Source organism: Mastomys coucha, unplaced genomic scaffold (genome assembly GCF_008632895.1).
Source record: "Mastomys coucha isolate ucsf_1 unplaced genomic scaffold, UCSF_Mcou_1 pScaffold21, whole genome shotgun sequence".
Lineage (NCBI taxonomy): Eukaryota > Metazoa > Chordata > Mammalia > Rodentia > Muridae > Mastomys > Mastomys coucha.
This window is the reverse complement of record NW_022196904.1, coordinates 9427874-9449697: the sequence shown is the minus strand read 5'-3', so window position 1 is coordinate 9449697 and position 21824 is coordinate 9427874. Positions and strand designations below refer to the sequence as shown.

Sequence of the window (21824 nt, the reverse complement as noted above, 5' to 3'; positions counted from 1 at the left end):
GTGTGGGTATACCATGTAGTTTATTCTCTGTAGGTATATAGTTCAGATTTTTTTCTTTTTCTTTTTTTAATTTCTTGAGACAGAGTCTTACCATTTCACCTTGGCTTGACTGGAACTTGCAATGTGGACCATGCTGGCTTGAACTCAGAGATCCACCCATCTCTGCTTCCTGGGTGCTGAAATTTAAGGCCAACGTCACCATGCCTGTCAAGTTTAGAACCCTTTCATCAATCCCTCCCAAAAGAAAACTCATACTCATTAACTATCACTTTTATCTTCTGCATTTCTCTTTGATATAGACTTTTTTGTCTGTATTAGACATTTTGTATACCTACTTGTAGAATCTATAGTCTTTGTGTCTGCTTTCTTTGACTTAGAAAACATCTTCCAAGATTCATCCACAATTATATATATATATATATATATATATATATATATATATATATATGTGTGTGTGTGTGTGTTATAGCTTTGTAATACTCCATTTCTTTTTATACTTTGTAGTACACCATTTCTTCAGTGGATCTTCTTGTTTTAGATGTCATAAACAATTTTTCTGTCTTGTAGAATAGCTACATGGACATGGAAGTGAATACTGAATCTTAGTGGATGTGGCTTTAATTTGCATTTTTCTCATGGCTAGTGATATTGACCATCTTTTTCTCGGTAAGCTAGCAAGTGCCCTTATCCAAACCTGGCCATCCTTTTGGACTTCTCAGACTCCAGGACTGTGAGGTATAAATTTCTATAATTGAGATCATGAGATTATTATATATTTGAATTTAGAAAGCAGTCTAAAGTAAGACAAGATCTTTGCTTTGTTAAAAAATATGAGTTGTTGTTGTCATATGTTATCTGTCTGTTTATCTATTGATTGATTGATCAGACGGGAGGGATGGGTAGAGGCAGGGTCTCTTATAGTGCAGGCCGGCCTCTAACTTTTGATTAGCCTACCTCTACTTTTCAAGTGCTGGGACTATAAGTGTGCTACCACCATGCCTGTCTCATTTTATTGCTGGCTTCCAAGTTTTATATATTCTAGATACTGTGTATAATATCGTCTCCCATCTGGAAGTGTCTTTTGCTTTGTTGGTTGTGTTAAGTCTTAGGCTTTGATAAAATAAGTATCAATTATAAGTGAAATGAACTTTGTTTTTTTTTTTTTTTAATTCTCAAGATTAGTTACCCATCCTGTTCACAAGACAGTTACTATCTGAGCTTAGGTAGAACTTGTCAGACCTAAATTTTTTATTTTATTTTAATTTTATGTGTATGGGTGTTTTATCAGTGTGTACATATGTGAACCAGATGCAGTAGTTGCTAAGACCAGAAGGAAATACTTGGTTCTTTGGGACTGGAGTTAAGAGATGATTCTGAGTCTTCATGAGGGTGCTTGGAACTGTATGTGGGTCCTCTGCAAGTCCTCTAATATTTCTTGGGATTTTATTTCACTTTAAAAATACATGTTTTTCATTTATTTGACACATGGTACTGTGTATAAATAGAGTATAGTGTGAGAAGTGAACTTACTAGTGTTCAGTCTTATTCCCTTTTTAGTCAAGTTAAAAGTAGGTGGTAAAAGTACAATTACAATTCTGGATTTCCTTTTTCATTTTACTCATATCACACATCTCGTGTTGAGTTTTTTATTTGTTTGCTTGCATATTTGGTTCTTTGTGACAGGGTCTTATGTAGTCTAGTTTGCGTAAAACTTACTATGTGGCACACGGTAATTCCCTATTCTCCTGTCATCCAGACTTTGCTTTCCAAGTGCTGGTAATATAAACAGAGGTACTCCAATTATTTTGGTTTTAGAGTTATAGTTTATAAGTCATATGATGAAGAAAATGTTGCACAAAGGTCACTTGATCCCAGGAAGTTTTGGATGAATCTGCGCAACATAGTGAGACCCTGTCTCAAAAACTAAAACAGAAGAAAACCCAAACCAAGCCAAAAAAAAAAAAAAAACCACAAAACAAGAAGATGTAATTGAATAACTGACAGAATGACAGAATGAGAAGATGGTTGTTTTCATGATTTCTATTTTCTCATTAGGATAAAATGCACTGTTGTCTTTTTTGCATTTCTGTATGAGTTCTTTACTGATAATCTTTATCACTAATATTTGTCTCCACCTTCCACTTCTGTATTATTTTTTATTGTATTTTGTTTTATAGTGTTGATGTTGAATTTGTTAGTCTGTCTATATGGCTTTTGCTTCTTAAGCTCTGTTGCTTAAGGTCTGTCCTATCTATGAAAGCATCTTTTGTACTTTAATCTTTGGTTTTATGTGAAAGACTTCATCATCTTAAAATATGTGTTCTAAGTTAAGCGTCTGATTTTACTTTAAAGAGAGCCAGTTGTCTTTTAATTTTTTCTCACATTGATTGATTGGTTGATTGAAGGCCTTGGCATGTGTGCCATAGAACATATGGAGGTCATACAACAACTTTGCAGGTTAGTTCTTTCCTTTTATTGTGTGTGACCTGGGAATTGAACTCAGGTTATCAGTTTGGCAAGTGCCTTTACCCACTGAGCCATCACATTGGATCCCAGTTGTCTTAATATTATGAAATATAAAGAGTACGAAGGGTAATAAGGAAAAGTTTAACAATGGTGAAGAGCTCTGGAGCCACTTTCCAAATACTTTTCATTCTGTATTCTTGGACATTACCTTAGACATGACTGAATTTTCACCACAACTTTGCAGAATAGTCTTAATGAATTTAGAATACAGACTCAGATCTTTCGGGTGTGCTAGCCTATACTGTCTTCTCATCCATGAAAGCAGAACTCCAATCTCATCCTTGAAAGCAGAACTCCGATCATAGATCTAGGGCAAGAACTCCTCATTCTGTGTTTTATAGATAACTCTGTGAAGTTGGGATTGGGAGAATGTGGATTGACTTCTGATGAGGGGCATTGGTGATGGGGCAAGAAGACAGTGGCCAAGATGGTTTTTCAGAGTGAGCAGAGATGTCTGGTTCCTTGTCTCCAATGTACCTTCACAGGATTCCTTTGACTTGTTCTCTGAGACTATTACAATGTAATGTCACTTCTTTTGAATCTGCTCTTGGCTTCAGCCCTTGACCTTCATTTGAACTCTCTATGTTATAGATATCAATTTGAAAAAAGAAAACAAGTGAAATGTACTAACCCCATTATCATTTTTCATTTTCTTCCAGATATATCTGTGTGTCCTTAATGTCTTTTTCTTTCTTCTTTTCAGTATGGAACATGAGACTGAAAATAATAGCTCATAATATTCCCAAAGAACAGAGTATTTCCTTTGAGCTAGAAATGGAAGGATTTACAAGAGAGGGTCCCTGCTTCCCCATTTTAGGTAACAATTGGGACTGTGAGAACTAGGAAAGAAATTTGAGGCAATCTCCTTTAATCAATGAGAAAACAGAGGCTCAGAAAGCAAATTGTGACCATCTTAATTTGGGGGGACATTTGAGTACAAACCCAACCCTTCTATGATCTCAGAGATTAAACGGCTTCTATATTCATAATACAGATATTACAACTTTTGGTTGTGACCAAACCTTACACTGTTGTCCTTAGAGTTATACAGTTAAGGGAACTGGTGATGGTGATGCTTATGAAAAAGCTACCCAACCTTTCATGCAAGTTACTCAACTTGTAAGAAACCGAACAAGAGATTAAACCCTGTAAATATGCAGAAAGTATTAAATCTTTAAACCACTTTACCACTGCCGTTTGTGATTAAAAAAAATTAAGAAAAGAAACAAGAAATTTTACAAAGGTACAGACTTTGGGGACATCTTAGCCCTGAGCTCATCTCTTAAGGAAAAGAGAAGTCATTCTACGGTGAAACCCTGTAAATATGCTGAATGTGGCAAGTGCTTTAAACGGAACTCTTCTCTTGTTTTACACCATTGAACTCACACTGGTGAGAAACCTTATACCTGTAATGGTTGTGGAAAATCATTCTCCAAGAACTACAACTTGATTGTACATCAAAGGATTCATACAGGAGAGAAACCCTATAAATGCAGTACATGTGGAAAAGCTTTCAGTGACGGATCAGCACTGACCCAGCACCAGATCATTCACACAGGTGAGAAGCCTTATGCATGTCTGGATTGTGGTAAAACTTTCAACATAAATTCATCCCTGATTTTGCATCAAAGAACTCATACAGCAGAAAAAAAATATAGAAGTAATGAACGTGGGAAGCCCTTCACTGACATCTCTCACCTTACTTTGCATCTCAAAATCCATACCAGTGAGAAGCCCTACAAATGTAGCAGATGTCGAAAGGCTTTCTGAGATGATTCATACCTCACTCAGCATGAGAGGACACATACTGGAGAGAAGCCTTTTGAATGTGCAGAGTGTGGGAAATCTTTCAGTTGCAACTCTCACCTTATTGTGCATCAGAAAATCCATTCTTGGACAAAACACTGTGAATGTAAAGAGCATGGGAAAACTTTCATCAAGAGTGTATATCTCATCAGGCATCAGAGGATTCACACTGGTGAGAAGCCTTATGGGTGTAACCAGTGTCGTAAACTCTTCAGAAACATTGCTGGACTTATCCGGCACCAGAGAATTCATACTGGTGAAAGCCTTTTTATGAGTGTATTCAGTGTGGTAAAGCTTTTAGAGATAGCTCCTGTCTACCAAGCACCAGAGAATTCATACTAAGGAGACTCAGTACCAGTGTCTGAAGTGTGGTAAGTCCTTCAGGCAGAACACTCACCTGGTAGTACATCAGAGACTTCATAACAGAGAGGGTCCCAGCCAGTGTCCTCACTGTGAGAAAATATTTAGAAGGAGCTGGTGTCTTGTCCAGCATCAGAGAACACACCTTAAAGAGCAGCCAACAGAAACATAATGGACATGGTCCATACTCTTCTTGAGTGAACAAAGGATCTGTCTTCAGTTGTGACTTCCCTTGCTAAGAGAAAAGAATTTGTTATTTAAAAAAATTGGATGTGAGATATTCTATAATTTGATTAATACTGTTATTAGGGAACTCCTGAAGAGATGACTAAATGGTAATCCATATAGTAAAGGCTTCAGGGATGATTCAACATATGCCAAACATGTAGTGCATACACTGAAATAAAACACCTGTCAGTGAGTAAGGCATTTTCCTAGAGATACCCATTTACCTTTACATCAGGATACTGAAACTGGAAAGGACCTATGAATCCATTCAGTAGGTAATCAATAGGAGACAACTTTATTAGCATACACGAAATGCTTATTAGAGTCTAAAGTTGTAAATGTTATTTGGAAGTGACACTTTTGTCAGGAGTTTCTACTGTCCTGTCTCCAAAGACTTAGTGGTGGGATGTCTTCCACAGTGCGCTACAAACCACCACAGGATATAGCTGGGTTTCCTGTTTGAATGCACTTCTGTTTTATGGTCCTGCCAGAACACAGACGGCTCATTTAATGAGGTGAAACTGGATATAGATAGGAGTTGCTTATGATTGAAATGAAGTTGTCTCTCTTAAGAATAAGATACTCTCCATGGTGGAAAGGGCTAACAAATAGGATCCATGGCTTGAGGTGTTGAAGAAGTAAATATTGAATTGTATTTCAGTTATCACCTGCCTTCACCATTGATGATAACTTCGGATACTAATTTGTGTAGAGTTCAGGTCCTTTGAAGCAAAATCTAAAGGTTTCATTGCCATCCTAAAAATACTTAAATCATTCCAAAAGAAGGCACAAAAGTAGATTTATTGTTATTATAATCATGTAAGCATGTTCACTTTTGTTTGTAGATTACCAGTGGATAATGGAATTAAGTGACTTCTTAGGAGATTACAATTGTGTTCTTTTTCCTCTTTATTTAAACATTTTTATATAATAATTTGGTAATGTATATAAAAGTAAACTAAAAGGAAACAAATTTGGATTCCTTGGGTCTTTGCCAGTGGATAGAGACCAAAGATACTGTCAGACATCCTACAAAAGCTTGATCATGGCTACAGGAAGCCATAAGCATCTCCAGATGTATATTGATAGATGCTTCTTTGGAATCAGAGCATCCCAAAGCCTAGACTCATGTTTTTTGGAACTTTGGATATAAATATTATGGCATTGAGGTCGAATTAAGGATAAGGATCTTAAGGATAGGGAAGAGAGAGTTCAAGAATAATCTGGAATAATCTTATCATGTCCTTTCTCAGTGCATTGTTAGCTGACTGAAAGCTACACAGTTGGTTGAGAGCTTCAAAGGCCTCTGATTCCTCCTGGAAATTTTGACTTGACTCTTTCTTCTATCTTTTAGTTCCTGTGGAGAGAAAATCATAAACTATTTTGAGATGATTAAGGCTATTGAGTATATTCATAAGGAAGTTAGATATCTCAGACTTCTGTATGCATGCCCTTGACAGGAAGATGGTTATCATATGTGGATTCTGGAATAGAACTCAGGTTATAGGGATGGCAGCAAGTGCCTTAATCCACTGATAAATCATTGACTAGCTGTGATCAGTTCCCAAAGTGAGGAAGTCTATACATGAACAGTAGAAAAATAGGACACAAGTGCACAAATTAAAACTGTAGTCCTGTGATGGTTTTGTCACTATGACACAATCTAGAGTCACCTAGAAAAGGAGTCTCAGTGAGAGGTTCTCAAGATAAGGATGGCCTGTAGGCATGTTTATGGCCAATGTCTTAATGAAGTTAACTGAGGTAGTAAGACTCGGCCATTGTTGGGGGCACCTTTCTTCAGGAAGGAGGATCCTGACCTGTATAGGAAGGAAGAAAGTTAGTTGAGCACTAGCATGTATGCATTAATCCACTGCTCTTTGCTCTTGATAGTGCATGTGATATGACTATGCTTCATAGGTTTTGCTCCCTTGACTTTCTATACTAATAGTCCATAAGCTAAAATTCTAAATCCAGTAAACTTTTTTTTTTCTATTATTTCTTAGTTCAGGGAATTTTTATCACAGCAAGTGGATCAAAATTAATATGCCTCTTTTGATGGGAGTTAGTGAGATAGTAGACTTAACACTAGTTTTTCTATGTTGCACTCTGCCTGACTCAAGACATCACACAACAGTTTCACATTATTGTGGGAAAGGACTGTGAGGCTGAGGTTCAAGTACTGTAAATTGCAGTTCTGAATCAATTCAAAGAACAGTTAGGTCGGACACTACAACTTTGCACCTAAGAAGAATACATTATTTGCCCTGCAAAACAAAGCAAAGAGTGGTATCCATCAGTTCCCACCCAGCCTGCACTGTCATCTTTGGCGAGATCCTATATGTCACAATGACCACATAACTCTAATTTTGTAACCCAGTGACAGAGATCACTGACTCTCAAACTGAGTGATTTTTTTCTTCCATAGAGAACTTGTGTGGAAATGTATGAAAGCGAGGGTTGTTATTACATGCATGAGGAAGCTACTAGCATCTAAACAACAAAGCCCCACCACCATACACACCCTCCTTCTCATCATCCTATAATTCATGGGATACCACTCAATGAGGAATGGTCAGCAACAGACATCAGAAGTTGAAAGAGAGATTCTACTTTAGACTTTATAAGCTTTCACTTACAGTTAGCTAAGAGATGAGGGCGAGGCTAGTCTATTACTTCTGTTATATGACTAAATCAAATAGACCTCTAACTTACACAAGTACTTTAAGGGTGCAGTTGCAGTACTTCAACTTAATATACAAGACAAAAAAGGCTGGTTCATTGAGATTAAGGTTTCATTTGGAGTTCCTGGACATTCTTATGCTTATGAGCACACAGAAAATATGATTCCAACCAGTGAGAAGCTTTTCCCTGTAACAGAGGAGAAAGGAATACATTCCACAGTAAGTTAATTCAAGGAAATGGAGACATGGCACAATGGCTAAGAGCATTTGGCTTTTCTCCCAGAAAACGTGAGTTCAGTTTTCAGCACCAACATGGTGGCTCACAACTATCCATAACTCCAATTCCAGGGTTACCTGACAGTCTTCTGTCCACCATGGGCATTGCATGGACACCATGAACATACACAGTTGAAGGCAAAAACATTTATAAAATAAAAATAAATAGATGATAATAACTGCCAATGCATTCAGATTCTGCTCATTTACAAAAAGTTAAATCAAGCCATTCACAGCACATAAATGTAGCAAACTCACTCCTTTACTGAGTAAAGGTCATTTTGTATTTGCAGTTCTTAGACAGATATACAAGGTCTGTGGGATTTTGGCTGTTACAGCTTGAGGTGGAGATGCAATAAATACCTATTGGGAAAATATCAGAGGATTTTGAGAATCCTACACATTGGGGATCAGACTTGTCTGGCTGGGGCTTTCAGCGACCCTCTCCATTCCCACTACAGGATAAGATAACCCGGATGGCTTGGCAGTGTTGATTTTTAGATGGCTTTATAGATAACCTTGGTAGTTTTAGAATGAAAAAATGAGGAAGTGTCCTAGCCTCTGAGCCTAAACTTACAGCAAGAAACTTCTAACTCAAACTTCATATGCCACTACTTACTCAGTTTATAATTTTAGGTAATATCAGTAACTTCTCTTTCTACTTTCCTTATCTCTAACTGGATAATCAAATTTGCCTTGTAATATTTCTGTGTGTGGAGGTGTGTGTGGGGTGTGTATGTGTGTGTGTGTGTGTGTGCCACATTATCTGTACGAAGTCAAAGGACAACTTGCAGGAATCAGAATCAGTTTTTCTATGTGCTCTAAGGGATTGAATTTAGGTCATCAGATTTGAGGGAAGGTACCTTTTATCTGCTGAGTCATTTTGCCAGTTTACCTAATAAGTTTTCAAGTATAAAATGAATCCCAATGATAAATTCCAGGGCTCCTAAAGAATCAAGTTAACTTATTTTATTGATGCAGAAAGATCCAAAATTCAAGGCCAATCTTGACTACAGAATGAATAGAAGGCTAAACAATGTCTCAAAAGCATGAGTGGGGGCTGTCACTCTTGGTAATATGCTAGCCTAGTATATATGCTGCCCTGAATTCTGTTCTCAGGATGGAAAAAATAGAGTCAAGAGATCAGAAATTATACACATGTATTTTTGTTGTTTAATTTGGTTATTTTGGGTTTGGGTTTTTAGTTTTTTGTTTGTTGGTTGGTTTGTTTGCTCGCTTGCTTACTTTTGACAGAATCTCACAACTTTAGACCACACTGACCTGGAACCCACTTTTCAGTAGTCCAAGCTACTTTAAAATGCTAAGAGAACCTCTTGCCTCAGTTTCCTGAATATGACACCCTGATATCTGGATAAGTGTGATTAATATGTTGTTTTTTCTTACATACACTGTCTTATACATTCTACGCTTGACATAATGCTTTAAAGCATACACCCTCACACTCAGTTTTATAGGAGTCTAGGAAACAAATTCAGGACCTGTACATTATACCAAGCAATACTCTTAATACTGAGCTACTTCCTGGGCCCCTGCATATTTGAACTGATGTATCACTGTGAACCCATAAATATTTACAAGTAATTAACAAAAATAGCCAGGCCTTGTTGCAGTTCCAGTACTTTGGAGCCTCACACATGAATATCCAAGTTCCAGGCTTGTCACAGCTACACAGTGAAACATAATTGTCTCAAAACAATTAACAAAAATAAATATTAATAAGATCAAGTTGCATTATCCTTAAAAGAGCCCATTTGGGACTCAAAATGGAGCCTGTTAGATTGGAAACAGTTCAGTATTTAATTTAAGAGTGTTTACCTTTCTTCAGCTAATAAGAATTTGGATCCCCAAGCCCACATCTGGCTTTGAACTATAGCTCCAGGTGAATCTGATGACATCTTCAGGCTATTGACACCACCTCCACACATGTGCATACTTACATATAGCCACAGACGTATAAATTAGAAAGGAATCTTACAAAAAGCAAGCTGTTATCAAAACAGGTGAATTTCTTATTTTTTCCATGAAAAGGACTATTTTCCTTTTAAATTCATTTTTCAAAATCATGTAATCGAATTAGTAGTTCATTACTTTGCCCCTCCTGTCGCTAATGTGCACCACCAACTCTCAAGCTGATAGCTTTTTTATTGTTTTTATATATGTATATATATATTTAATGTATGTACACATATGTATCAAACACACATATATATGCATGTATATGTACATATACATATTACATAAACATATATGCACACACAAACTGTTGAGTTTGTTTTTGTGGTTTATGTGTATGTAGTTTCTAAATCTACCACTCATTATTGAACAAACAGGTTGTGTTTTGAATCTGTCTATATAAATCATCAACACATCAGGACAGTTTCTGAAAATGGGACTGAAAAGAGATATTGAAGGGACTCATACATATCTGTATTCTTGCTCTTTGTTCAGAATATTTGAGGTTGACAAAGATAGTTTCCTCAGTGTAGAACAGTGTAGTGTTTTAAGCAGTAGGCAGCAACAATAACATCAGAATAATCCTTACCTACAAAGTTAATCTGCTTCGTACATTTCATTACTTATACTAAGAAGGTTTCATCATCCATCTCAAACAGAAAGTAAAATAACTTCAAGCCATCTATTTGTTCTTGAAGCTCTTTGTTGCCACTTATGGTTTCCAGGCACTGATACAGCTGATGCTTGACTTCCTGGGAAAACTGATGGCCAATAAATGCCCTAGCTTTTTATTGTTCTTATTCATGTAAAAGGCCAAAGATGAAAAAGCCCCAAAAAATCCACTGTGATTTGATTCTCTTTAGAAATATAAACATGAGTGTCTCTATACTTTTAACATTCTCACTAGGGTGTTCTACATGGCTCTGTAGCAGATAAAAGAGGGCAGCAGAGACCTCCTGAACAGATGGGTGGAAGACTATGTAAGAATTTTCAGGTTTCCTGATATTTGCAAGCATTCCAATGTCCAGCAGTGTGGGGATGTCAGAGTCCACAATCCCATTTCTCCTGCAAGCCTTCTCACCAAACACAAATGTGTCAGTCCACATGCCCCCAGCAGCTAGAGAACATAAGCCCTGCAGCTGGTCTTGGCTTACTTGGATAACAGGCACTTTGGGGAATGAACAAATTGGAGATGTAAGTGGTATGCAGGAAAATAGTACAATGGCAAATGGAAAACTGTCTCTTCCCTTCTCTGTCTCTTCTTTTAGACAAGTAGCCACAATCCAGCAGAGCACAGGAATTTGACATACAGTGAAAAGCTGTTCATTTCCTTTCACCAGACTGAAAGATTCCTATGTTAGAATAATTTGTGGAACTACATCTTAATATTGTTCTCCTTAAGTCCTGTTATTAATTTCACATGTGTGTACTTAATTTTGTTTTTATTTTTTTCAAATGTCTCTGAGGTAGTAGAAAGGAGAAGAGAGTATTCTAGGAGCATCTTCCTCCTGAGCAAACTGCTAAGTAGTATATTCACTGGTTGCTTCTCCATGCAGTTATCACACAGCTCTGATTCCCATTCGAACAAGTCACATTCCATCCCTTCTAAGCTGTTGATGGTCAATAAGAGTTTCTCAAGTTCAGATAGTATCTCCTCTATGTGAGCTGAGGGACCATGACATTCTCTGGAGATCAGTTCAGCCAGATTAGCTGTCTTCAACTGCTTCACTTCTTGACAGCAGAAGTAGAAGATGTAGGAGAATTTGTTTGGAAACACAAGGCCTTCTATTCAGGCCAGCATTAACCTCTTAAACATCTGTGTCTTACCAATTCCAGCAACACCACTCAAGAACACCATCTGTGGCTTTGATTAAGTTCCCTTTGATTGGAAGAGATTTTCAAAATAATCATAGTCATCCTCAGTAAATTTCTCCTTAAAGAAATCCTGAATACTAATGTTGAATGCTCTGGAACTGTCATGGGTAAGCTTTGTCTTCAAATGAGTATGATATAACTTTGGGCATCCTGAGGCAGTGAGCACAAGAAAAATAAATCCACAACATATCAAAGTTAATTACTCCCCCATATCTGACAATAACACTATAATTATCAGAATGGATAATTAAAATTTTATTTTAGTGTTATTGTGTTCCTATAGAGGTCAGAGGTGTTAAATACCACCCCCACCCCCAGCTGGACTTACTGTCTACTAGTAGCCCAATGTGGGTGCTGGGAGCAAAACTCAGTTCCTCTGCAAGAGTGAGATGTACCCCTAGCCACTGAGTCATTTCTTCCGCCCTTTTATGATGTGTATGTTTTTAAGAGTTTGTAATTGGTTGGCCCTGAACAATGCTAGTTAAGATTTTCACTAGCTCTTGATCACAGTTGTATTTCTGTGTGAGTCAGAAATGTTATACTGTTAAACTGTCACATGCTATTTCAAAAACTGTTACTTAAAGTCAGGTTGTCCCTCTTTCCCATTTCAGACCAACCATGTCTAAGTCTATTGCCTTCTTGGGTTCTTGTCTAGGAATGGGTTGACCCTTAACTCTGCAAGAAGCCAAGAGACTAAAAGAGACCAAGCAGAAAAACACTATGTCCTCGAGGACAGCTAAAATATGAATCATTTCAAATGTATTTTATGACTGTTTTCCCCATGATATAGAAATGCCTTCAATGGGAAAAGAAGCCTGAAGTAAAACCAAGGGAACCTAAACCATGGAATAACAGCCCAACTGGGAGCTCCAACAGCTTTCAGTTTCCCAATCTGGCTCCTACTGGATGCTGTGAAAGTACAATTTGATGATGTTATGAGAGCCAAATTTGCTTATGTAACCCTCCTAACATTATATACTTTTTCAATTGGGAATATAGCTTGAGTGGATGCTCTCTGCTCTGCTTGGAAACTCTAATTGGCCGCCTTAAAGAGGCTTCGCCAGTCAATTTCTACTGGATGGTTTGAGGGCCCAGTTTGATGATAATTTTCTATCAGCCTGTCTGTCTACCTGACTCTCCCTCTCTCTGTCATCCATCCACCCATCCATCCATCTACCTACTTAACTACCTACCGACTGTTTATCGCTTTCATTTCCTATATATTATTTACTTTGACTTGCAGTGTACTTAATGAATATACTCATTCAAATCCAAAGCATGATTTTCCTAGATAATACTCTGAAACATATGGAACCCTGTGTTGTGAGAAGCTGCAATACTAAGAGTGTAGAAATACCAACCAGGTTTGGCAGAATCCGTGGCTCTCTAAACTCAAGCATCAGTGTCTATTAACCCCTTCTACATACACAGATGAACACACTTAACAGAGTGTAATAATACATGGTTGCCATGACAGCAAAAAATTCAAAAATGGTATTACTACCAACAGAAGATTGACTACATAATGAAAACAGGTAGTATCACACTGACATTAAAATTATAGAATAATGGGGCTAGAAAGATGCATTAGTGGTTAATGTAACCGGATACTCTGAAAGAGGTCTTGAGAATGGTTTGCATCACACACATCATGTTGCTCACCAAAGCCTATGATCCAGGTAGAAAGGTCCTGGCCTCTGTAGGCACTGTACTCACACACATAATCCAACACATATGCATGCAGATGTGAAATTTTTGAAAATGTACCTTAAACAATTTTTAACATGAACAACCTCCCATATATATGTCAAGAAAGCAAAAAGTGTATGGTTTAAAGGGCCAGAGGTAACTAGTGAGAAAGAGAAAAGAGAGAGTTACAGAGGGCAAATACTGTGAGCAAAGCACAAGAATACACACACACACACATACACACACACACAAATATATATATACTGAAACACTTTGTATGCCAAGTATAACAATTTTTAAAAGGCTCTTAATAAAAGGCTCATCTTCAGAGAGATGAGTATCAGGATTGAAAAAAGGACAAGATCCGAGGGAAAATCAGGAAAACTGATGATTTACATAATTAATTAAAATTAAACAGAGGTCAAAGGGGGGATGTTTGATCTCATAAAGTGTAGCTGCATAAGTGTAGGGACATAAGTTGGGTCCAAATCATTCATGTAAGAAGCAGGGTGTGCAGTCACAAAACATTTAATCTACTGTATATCTAGCCTGCAAGATATGCTGGAACAGTGAGGATGCAGAACTTATAGGAGTTGACAACCAGTTACTGGTCTAAGTTGAGCCCATAGTGTGAGAGGGAGCCCACTCCTGGCAGAACATGAGTGCCCAGGAACCACTGTCTAGGCAGCCCAGAGACCATGAAGAAGCAAACACAACTGTCCAAAAAATAAAAGTCAATGAAATGTCTCCTTGTGATTTTTCTGCCATGATCATAGATTGTTGCCTGTCTCAATAATCATTAGAGGCATTATTGAGCAAGTGAGGAAAGCAGATACAGAGACCACAGCAAAAAGTAGGAGGAGCCACAAAAGCCCCCACAGAAGAGACAGAAGAAGGATTTCAGAAGCCAGAGGGGTCGAGGACACCATGAGAACACAACCCACACAGTCAACTAATCAGGGTTCACAGGGGTTCAAAGAGACTGAAGAGACAATCATGGAGACTGCATGAGTCTGCACTAGGTCCTCTGAATAAGTGTTATGGTTGTACTGCTTGGTGTTTTTGTGGGACCTCTAAGAGTGGGAAGGGAGTTGTCTCTTACTCTTTTGTATGGATTTGACCCTTTTCCTCCTATTGCATTGCCTCATCCAGCCTTGATGAGGGTTTGTGCCTAGTCTTATTGTACTTTCTTATGCTGTCTTTTTTTCTAAGGAAAACAAAGGAGGAATGAATCTAGGAAAGAGGGAATGTATATATAGGGGGGACCGGGATCCTTGCAAGTAGGCAAAACTGCTTTTGGAAACTGGTATAAGTAAAGAAATGAAAAGATGCAGGGTGTGATGGTATAGCCATGTAATCCTAGCACTTGGAAGGCAGAAAAGAATCCCTGTGGCCTAATGGCCAGCATCTCTAGCCAAGTTCCTTGAGTTCTAGTTTCACTGAGAAATTTTATCTCTAAAAGCAGGTAGTACACTGTTCATTATGGGTGATAAATAAGGGCAGGGACTTTTTCCATATGGGATCATATTAGGTCTCATCCCTTTAAAAGGCTCAGTAAAACAATAACACGGTAGTTCTCAACATTCCTAATGCTATAACCCTTTAATACAGTTCCTCGTGTATTGGTGACCTCCAACCAGAAAATTAATTTTGCTGCTTCTTCATGACTCCAGTTTTGCTACCTTATGAGTAGTTTTATAAATATCTGTGTTTCCCTATGGTTTTAAGTGACCCCTTTGAAACAGTGATTCACCCCTCAAAAGAGTTGTAACCCACAGGTTGAGAATCACTGCAACAAAACTTAGAAAATATCAAAGTGTGATTTACTATTCTAAAGAATTACTGATGGGTTGAAGTGACAGCTCATCAGTTACAAGCCAATGTAATTCAGAGCTATCCCAGAGACACAAAGAAACCGAGAAACGTCTCGGTTTCTCTATGGCTTATTCAAGAGAAATCATAGTCTTCAACTTTATGTTATGTGTTGAGTGTCAATTTGTTCTGTCTTTGTCTTGATGAATGATTGCTAGTCTGTGTCTTGTCTTAGTGGTGCGGACATGTGGTCAACATGGCGGCTGGGGGCTGTGACCACTGCACACCCTCCATGTGCAAGCAGGGAGGAAATGACCTGGCCATGGCAGGGGCCCTGCGCACCCACAGTGTGAGTTCACAGGCGCTCGCATTCACAGGCGCTCGGCTTCCCACCCTGGCCAAGCTCAGCAGATAGGTGGTCTGTGTTTGTCTGCTTGGTACATTGGGACAGCCCTGTAGAGAGGCAGAGATTGCGGCAGCAGGCGGTGGTCTCACACATCTTCTGAGAGATACCAGGACAAAGCTAGCAGGCCAGAGGCTTCCTTTGTTCAGGGCCCACAGCAGGTGGCAGATGCGCCCAGAGTCAGTTCCCACAGCAACTCCGTGGGGTTGGCTCAGGCCAGTGATATAGGCTGCCAGGCAGCAGGCAGTAGTCCCTGTGGGCAGCTGCCTGGGCAGGGAGTTGCAGCTGCCGAGAGAGGCCCCAGCTCTGTCTTGGGCCTGCCAGGTGGAGAAAACAGAGCGGTGGTCCTTCACTAAGATGGCTGAGGTGCCATTTTGGGTTTGTGCCCTGTGCTCGGGCTGCTGGCTTGGTGGCAGAGACTGGAACAGTCTGGCTGGGGTGCTGACAGCAGCCAGCCAGATCCTGCATCTGGGCAGCTGCAGTGGCAGTACGACCCCGTGGCCGCCAGGGACATGGTGGCAAGTATGCTCTCTGCAGCACTATGCCTAACATTGCCCGCTGCTTCCCACCATGATCACGCAGACGGTCTCTCCACCATGTCATACAAACTAAAGTTTCACAACCCCTTACTGCCATCTAGTGGCCATGAAAGTAAATTACAGGCTAATGATTCTCACAGTCACTTAATGTGAATTTAATTACAAGCCAATTACCAAGCATAGACATAATGTTCTTGATGGCTTAATATTACAAAAGAAATCTAAAAGTATAGTTAAAATTAACAGAGTTCCATTGGCTAAAGTTATTGATTATCATGGATCTAAAGTAACGTTAATTTTTAAATTCATAAAAAGTGATGCCATAAGCCTAATGGAATTCAGCCTTTGTTAGATATTGTCTAGTAAAAGGCAAAAAGCTTTTTATAGAAGATAAACAAACCTTTTGTAAATAATTGCCATCTATTATAATCATATGTTTGGGGTTTTATATATGCCCCAGCATCTCTTTGACAAAAAGAGAACTTTAATATAAATTTATCTCTTCTCATATTCAAAGTAGAGTTTAATATCTTACCATAAAGTTGTGGTGATACAGTAAAATCATAAATATATTTTAGAAAACATTTATTTCTTCTAACAGCAATTAATTTGGCTATTATAAACTATTAATTGATATTTGGCCTATTACTTAGTAAAGATTTATAGACAAAAATTGATATTTATCCAAAGTAAACAAATTGTTAAATTTGTTTGTATACATACTTTTATATTTCCTATAAACTTATGTATACACCCTGTGTCAATATATACTTCTATAGTACTTTTATGAGACAAAATTATATATGTCATATGTTTAATCTCATGATTTTCCCCCCATGTCAGCACACATAATCAAATTGTGTGCTGTAGTCACTAATTATCAAGTACTAAAAATTAAGCCTTAATTTGTATACTGATATATGGGTACATACATGTATCAGAGCTTTGAATTGCTATGATATTTAGACATTTTTAAAATATAATTTTGATTTCAAAATTAAAAATAAAATATACAGATGTGACTATTAATTTCTTCTCTGGCTTTCAAGTTACAATTGCCTTAACATAAAAACAACAAAATATTAATTGGTTATTGTCTATATTATATTTCTATATTTAATGTTCCTAATCAGATTAAAACAGATTATGGAACTGACTATTATAGTCAAGCATTTAAGACATTTTGTCAACAATTTAATGCTACCTATACTACTGAGATAATTTATAATTCTCAGAGATAATAAATTACTCAATGTGCACTTCACACTTTGAGAATTTGATTTTTTAATATTAAAAGAAGGGAGAATATATTCTCCACTCCAAAGTTACCTCCAAAAGCATTATTTTTTTTTTTGCTTGTTTTGAAAAGCACATTTCATTTCTTGCCTGTTTTAAGGCATACCTCACTTTTTGCTTGTTTTAAAAAACAAGCTGTCTGATGCTAAAGGTCAGTCTGCTACAGATCGCCATTGGCATCCACACATTTCCAATTTTTATGCCATGATAAAATGGTTTATCATTCTACCTTTTTCTAAGAGTTAACAGCGGCTTCCCTCTACACTTAGAGGCCAAGCCTTTGGCCCGAACATAGCTAATTTACTAGTAAATTGCCTGAGACATCCTCAAGTTAATGTTACTTTTAAACTTTTGAGTTTTTATCTTAAGCAAGCTTATTCCCAAAGTACAGAGACAATCAAAATTCGCTCACTCTCAGAGCCTTTTTATCTAAAAAGCAAGCTCAGTCTCAGAGTGCAAAGACACTTTAGCTCAATCTTGGAGCTTCTAGCCTGGAAGTCACTTATTTAAAACTGAATTGAAGGCCTATTCTCGAGGCGAAGCTGTTGAAAAGGCTGCTAGCTTGGGAGCTGCTATTTTAAAACTCAGTTTGGTGTCTATGCCCAGCTCCCCATCAGCACACCAGCACTGCTTCATGAGAACTTCAGAGAAGGCATTTTTCAGACAGACTGTGCCAGTTCCTGGACTTTACAGGCTATTCAGTCATGTCTTGACATTGTGTTCACAGGAAGAAGGTGCATTTTGAAAACCTGTTCCACAGCTAGGTGAGTAAGCAACCTAACACAGGGACATGTGCCAGGTGGCTGTGTGTTTTTTGTTTAAGATAATAAAACACATTATAAGCCTGGTTTGCAGTGTCAAACTAGATATATGTGTGACCAAAGACAGATAAGATACTTGCCAGTAGATATTATACTACAGTTATATTCATCAAAGCACCATGAAAATTCCTGTGCAGGACTGTGATGTATGAGTATGCCTTTGTCCTGCTGTTTTCTAAATAAAAGGGGAGGAACTGTTACTCACCTACAGCTGAGAGCTGATACTTCAGACCCCGCCTTGCCACAGATAATCACGCCTCTCTGCTCACCTCCTGCTAATTGCCACGCCTCTCTCCAAGTTCCAGTTATTTCAGAAGTCCCGCCTCCAGAGACTGAAGATGAAGCTGCTGATTGGGCCAAGTTGCTGATGAACTTGGGGGAGGGGTTTTTCTTTACCTATCTACCTGTTTGTTTGTAACAAAGAGAATTCAATGAATGATGGCAGACTGAAAGTACACCATGTGTTGGTCTAATTTTTTCAAACACTTCTCGCATTTTCTGTACCCCAAATTATTCAGGCCTTGACCCCCATTCCAGAAAATCCATTCTTATGAGTGGCTGCTTGCAGCTACACATGCCTTTGATGCTCTTGCAGAAGACAAATTTAGAAGAAGCCCATACTGGTGAGCTCATAGCTGTCTGTATTGTTAGATCCATGGGATATGAAACCCTCTTATGGACTCTGAAGACATGGTCTATATGTTATATACCTACTACACTCAAGCACTCTCAAACATATGAATAAATGTTAAAAGAATTACTGCTACTACTAATTCTGGTGATCCTATGTAAAATGCTAATACACAGATACTAGAATATAACCAATAAGAAATAAGTATTACAATGTTGTTATGATAACAGTATTATGGTACACAATACACTGTCATAAAACAGCTATAATATAGAAACAAATAGCTGAATCCAGTGTCACAGGCCAGTAATCCCAACTACTTCAGAGGAAGAAGTCAGAGGATCAAAACTTCAGGGTCTGCCTACAAACAGTGTGAACTCAAGGCAAGCCCAGGAAACTTAGTGAAATTCTGTATCAAGAAAAAGTGGATAGAAGTATTGCCTGTTCTTCCACAAAACCTTGGTTCATATTCCAGTACCATATGGTAGCTTACAATGAAAGTGAAGTGCAGCTCTGGTGGTTAAGAGTACCTGGCGACCATGCAGAAGACTTGAGTTTAGTTACCAGCATCAGATGCCTCACAACCACCTATGACTCTAGTTCAACACCACATGATACCTTCTTCAATGAGCCGTACCCATGCATGTGGTTCACTGACAAATCTCTCAAACACATAAGTAAATAAATAAGATATTATCTTTATACTATATAACAGCAAAGCATAAAAAGAAGGCTGATTTATGGATCAGTGTAGAGTGCTTGTGTAGTATGTGCACTATACTAGATTCAGTCTTCAGTACTGCAAAACCAAAAAAAATCTAATATAACAAAACCATCCAAAAGAAGGCTTAACATAACTAGGATATCCAAGAATTTTAACTCTAAGACAAAAACACAAAAAGGAGAACCCTCAGCAGATATTAGATGCACAAATAGAATTATCCAGAAAATGTGAAAATTCTTAACCTATATCTACCTATCATACCTACAATTTAAAGGAAATAGACTTATCTGTAAGTAGTAGGAATGAACATAAAGGAGTGTCCTTTCAACAAATACTGCTAGAACAGCACAGTCTATGTGCAAAATAAAATGAACTGGTTCCTGCAGAATGACATCTGAGGTTGTCTTCTGGTCACAATATATATCCCTCTGCACACATTCATTCACACTCATAAAAAGATGGTAAACATTACTCATTATTTATAATATGAAAATAAAAAATAATGAGATATTCTCAGATAAAATGAGCAAGGAACTGTGGATGTAGTTCAGGTGGAAGAGTGCTTCATGAGCAAGCATCCAGCTCTGGTTCCATTCTAGCATCACATGCGAAGGAAGGAAGGAAGGAAGGAAGAGACGGGGGATGGAGTAAAGGAGGGAGGGAAGTAGGGAAGTAGAAAAGGAAGGAAGGTAGGAAGGAGTATAAAACCTACTCTAGCGTGGCCTTAGGATTCAGATGTAAGTACACAGTGGAAAAAGAAAATCAACTCTTATAAGCAGGCCTCTGAAGCCAGAGACACTCCTAGGCATTTATGCAATTTTATGTATATGCCCACATACAAATAAAATAAATATAATAAAAATTATAAGTACTCATGTATTTTGAATCCACATTTGATTTGTTGAGATTGAACTTCAATGCAAGTTGAAATATCTATGTATCTGGAAAGATCACACCTGGGCCCTTTGAAATAACTGATAAAATCATTAATTGATTGTATCAAGAAGCCCAAAGGGAGACATTATCCATCGTCTAGACTCATCGTAGGGAAACTAAGAAATAAGGACACAGAAAAATTTGGAGACAGTTCCAGAGTGCTAGGTATGGCTTGTGGATGTCAGGCATTGAATTGCGGTGATGTGAGGAAGGGCTTGGGAAGGAAAATTGCTATGCTCTAGAAACAGTCTCCTATTTTGACTGATAAAAGAGACAGAAGTCAGACCCCACTGACAAGGACCTAAAAGCCCACTGACACTGTATGTGTTCTTCAAATGACACTGGATCTCCAGAGGATAAGTGAACTGTCATCACTTAGTTCTAGGTCATGCCTTCCTGAAGACATCTCCACCAAATATAACAAAAACAAGAATAATCTGTGTTTACTTCTGACTAAATCAGATTCTCAACCAGTGGTCATGACACCTTAAGGATCTAGTAACCTTTCTTTGGGGTTGGATATCAGATATCCTGTATATCAAGTATTTTCATTAAGACTCATAACAGCAAATTTACAGCTATGAAATACAATGAAAAATGTGTGTTTAGGGGTCAAACAATTTGAGGAACTGTATTAAAGGGACACAGCTTTAGAGAGGTAGAGAACTACTGGGATAACATGAAATATAACTTTGATACTCTACCATTCTTTTCTTCTGTCCTAGAAGATACTCCTCTTAAAGCCACCTCAAAATTTTGTATTGTGAGAAAACTCCTTTAACTTTTAACGTTATTACAAATAACATTCTTCTTTAAAATATTTAGATTCTTTTTCATGTTTATGTATTTGTATATCTGTTGATATGTGATTTGTGTCTGTATGTGTGTGTATGTATACATGTGTATGCACTTGATGTGTGTGGAGAAACCAAAAGAAGTTATCAGCAATCTGAAGCTGGAGTTACAGATGGCTGTGAGCCACTCATGTGGGAACCAAACATGAGACCTCTGGAAGAGCAGCAAACATTCTTAATCACTGAGCTGTTTCTCCAGCACCACAAAGTACACTCTTTGAGTATTATTACAAAGAAGTGGGAGGATCATAAGGGTGGCAGCATTTCTTAGTAACCTTAAGAGGTGTTAATTTGAGAGTCACCAAGTTCCAGTATGTGCCCACTGAAAAGAAACTATCTCTGAGTCTCTCTTGGGAATAAGATTTCCTATCTAGTATGTTCTCTCTCACTCTC

General features: G+C 37.9%; 1 long non-coding RNA gene and 2 pseudogenes across 1 annotated transcript; 1 reads left to right on the top strand and 2 right to left on the bottom strand.

Annotated features, from left to right (window-relative positions):
* LOC116101636 overlaps positions 1-4931 on the top strand; it is a 12425-nt pseudogene extending 7494 nt beyond the window's left edge.
* An 880-nt stretch (positions 4932-5811) lies between these two features.
* On the bottom strand, positions 5812-7770 carry LOC116101653. The gene is made up of 2 exons (XR_004122892.1): positions 7633-7770; positions 5812-6277 (listed from the first exon to the last, which is right to left on the bottom strand). It is a non-coding gene; the product is annotated as an uncharacterized LOC116101653 (long non-coding RNA).
* A 2543-nt stretch (positions 7771-10313) lies between these two features.
* LOC116104139 overlaps positions 10314-21824 on the bottom strand; it is a 16423-nt pseudogene continuing 4912 nt past the window's right edge.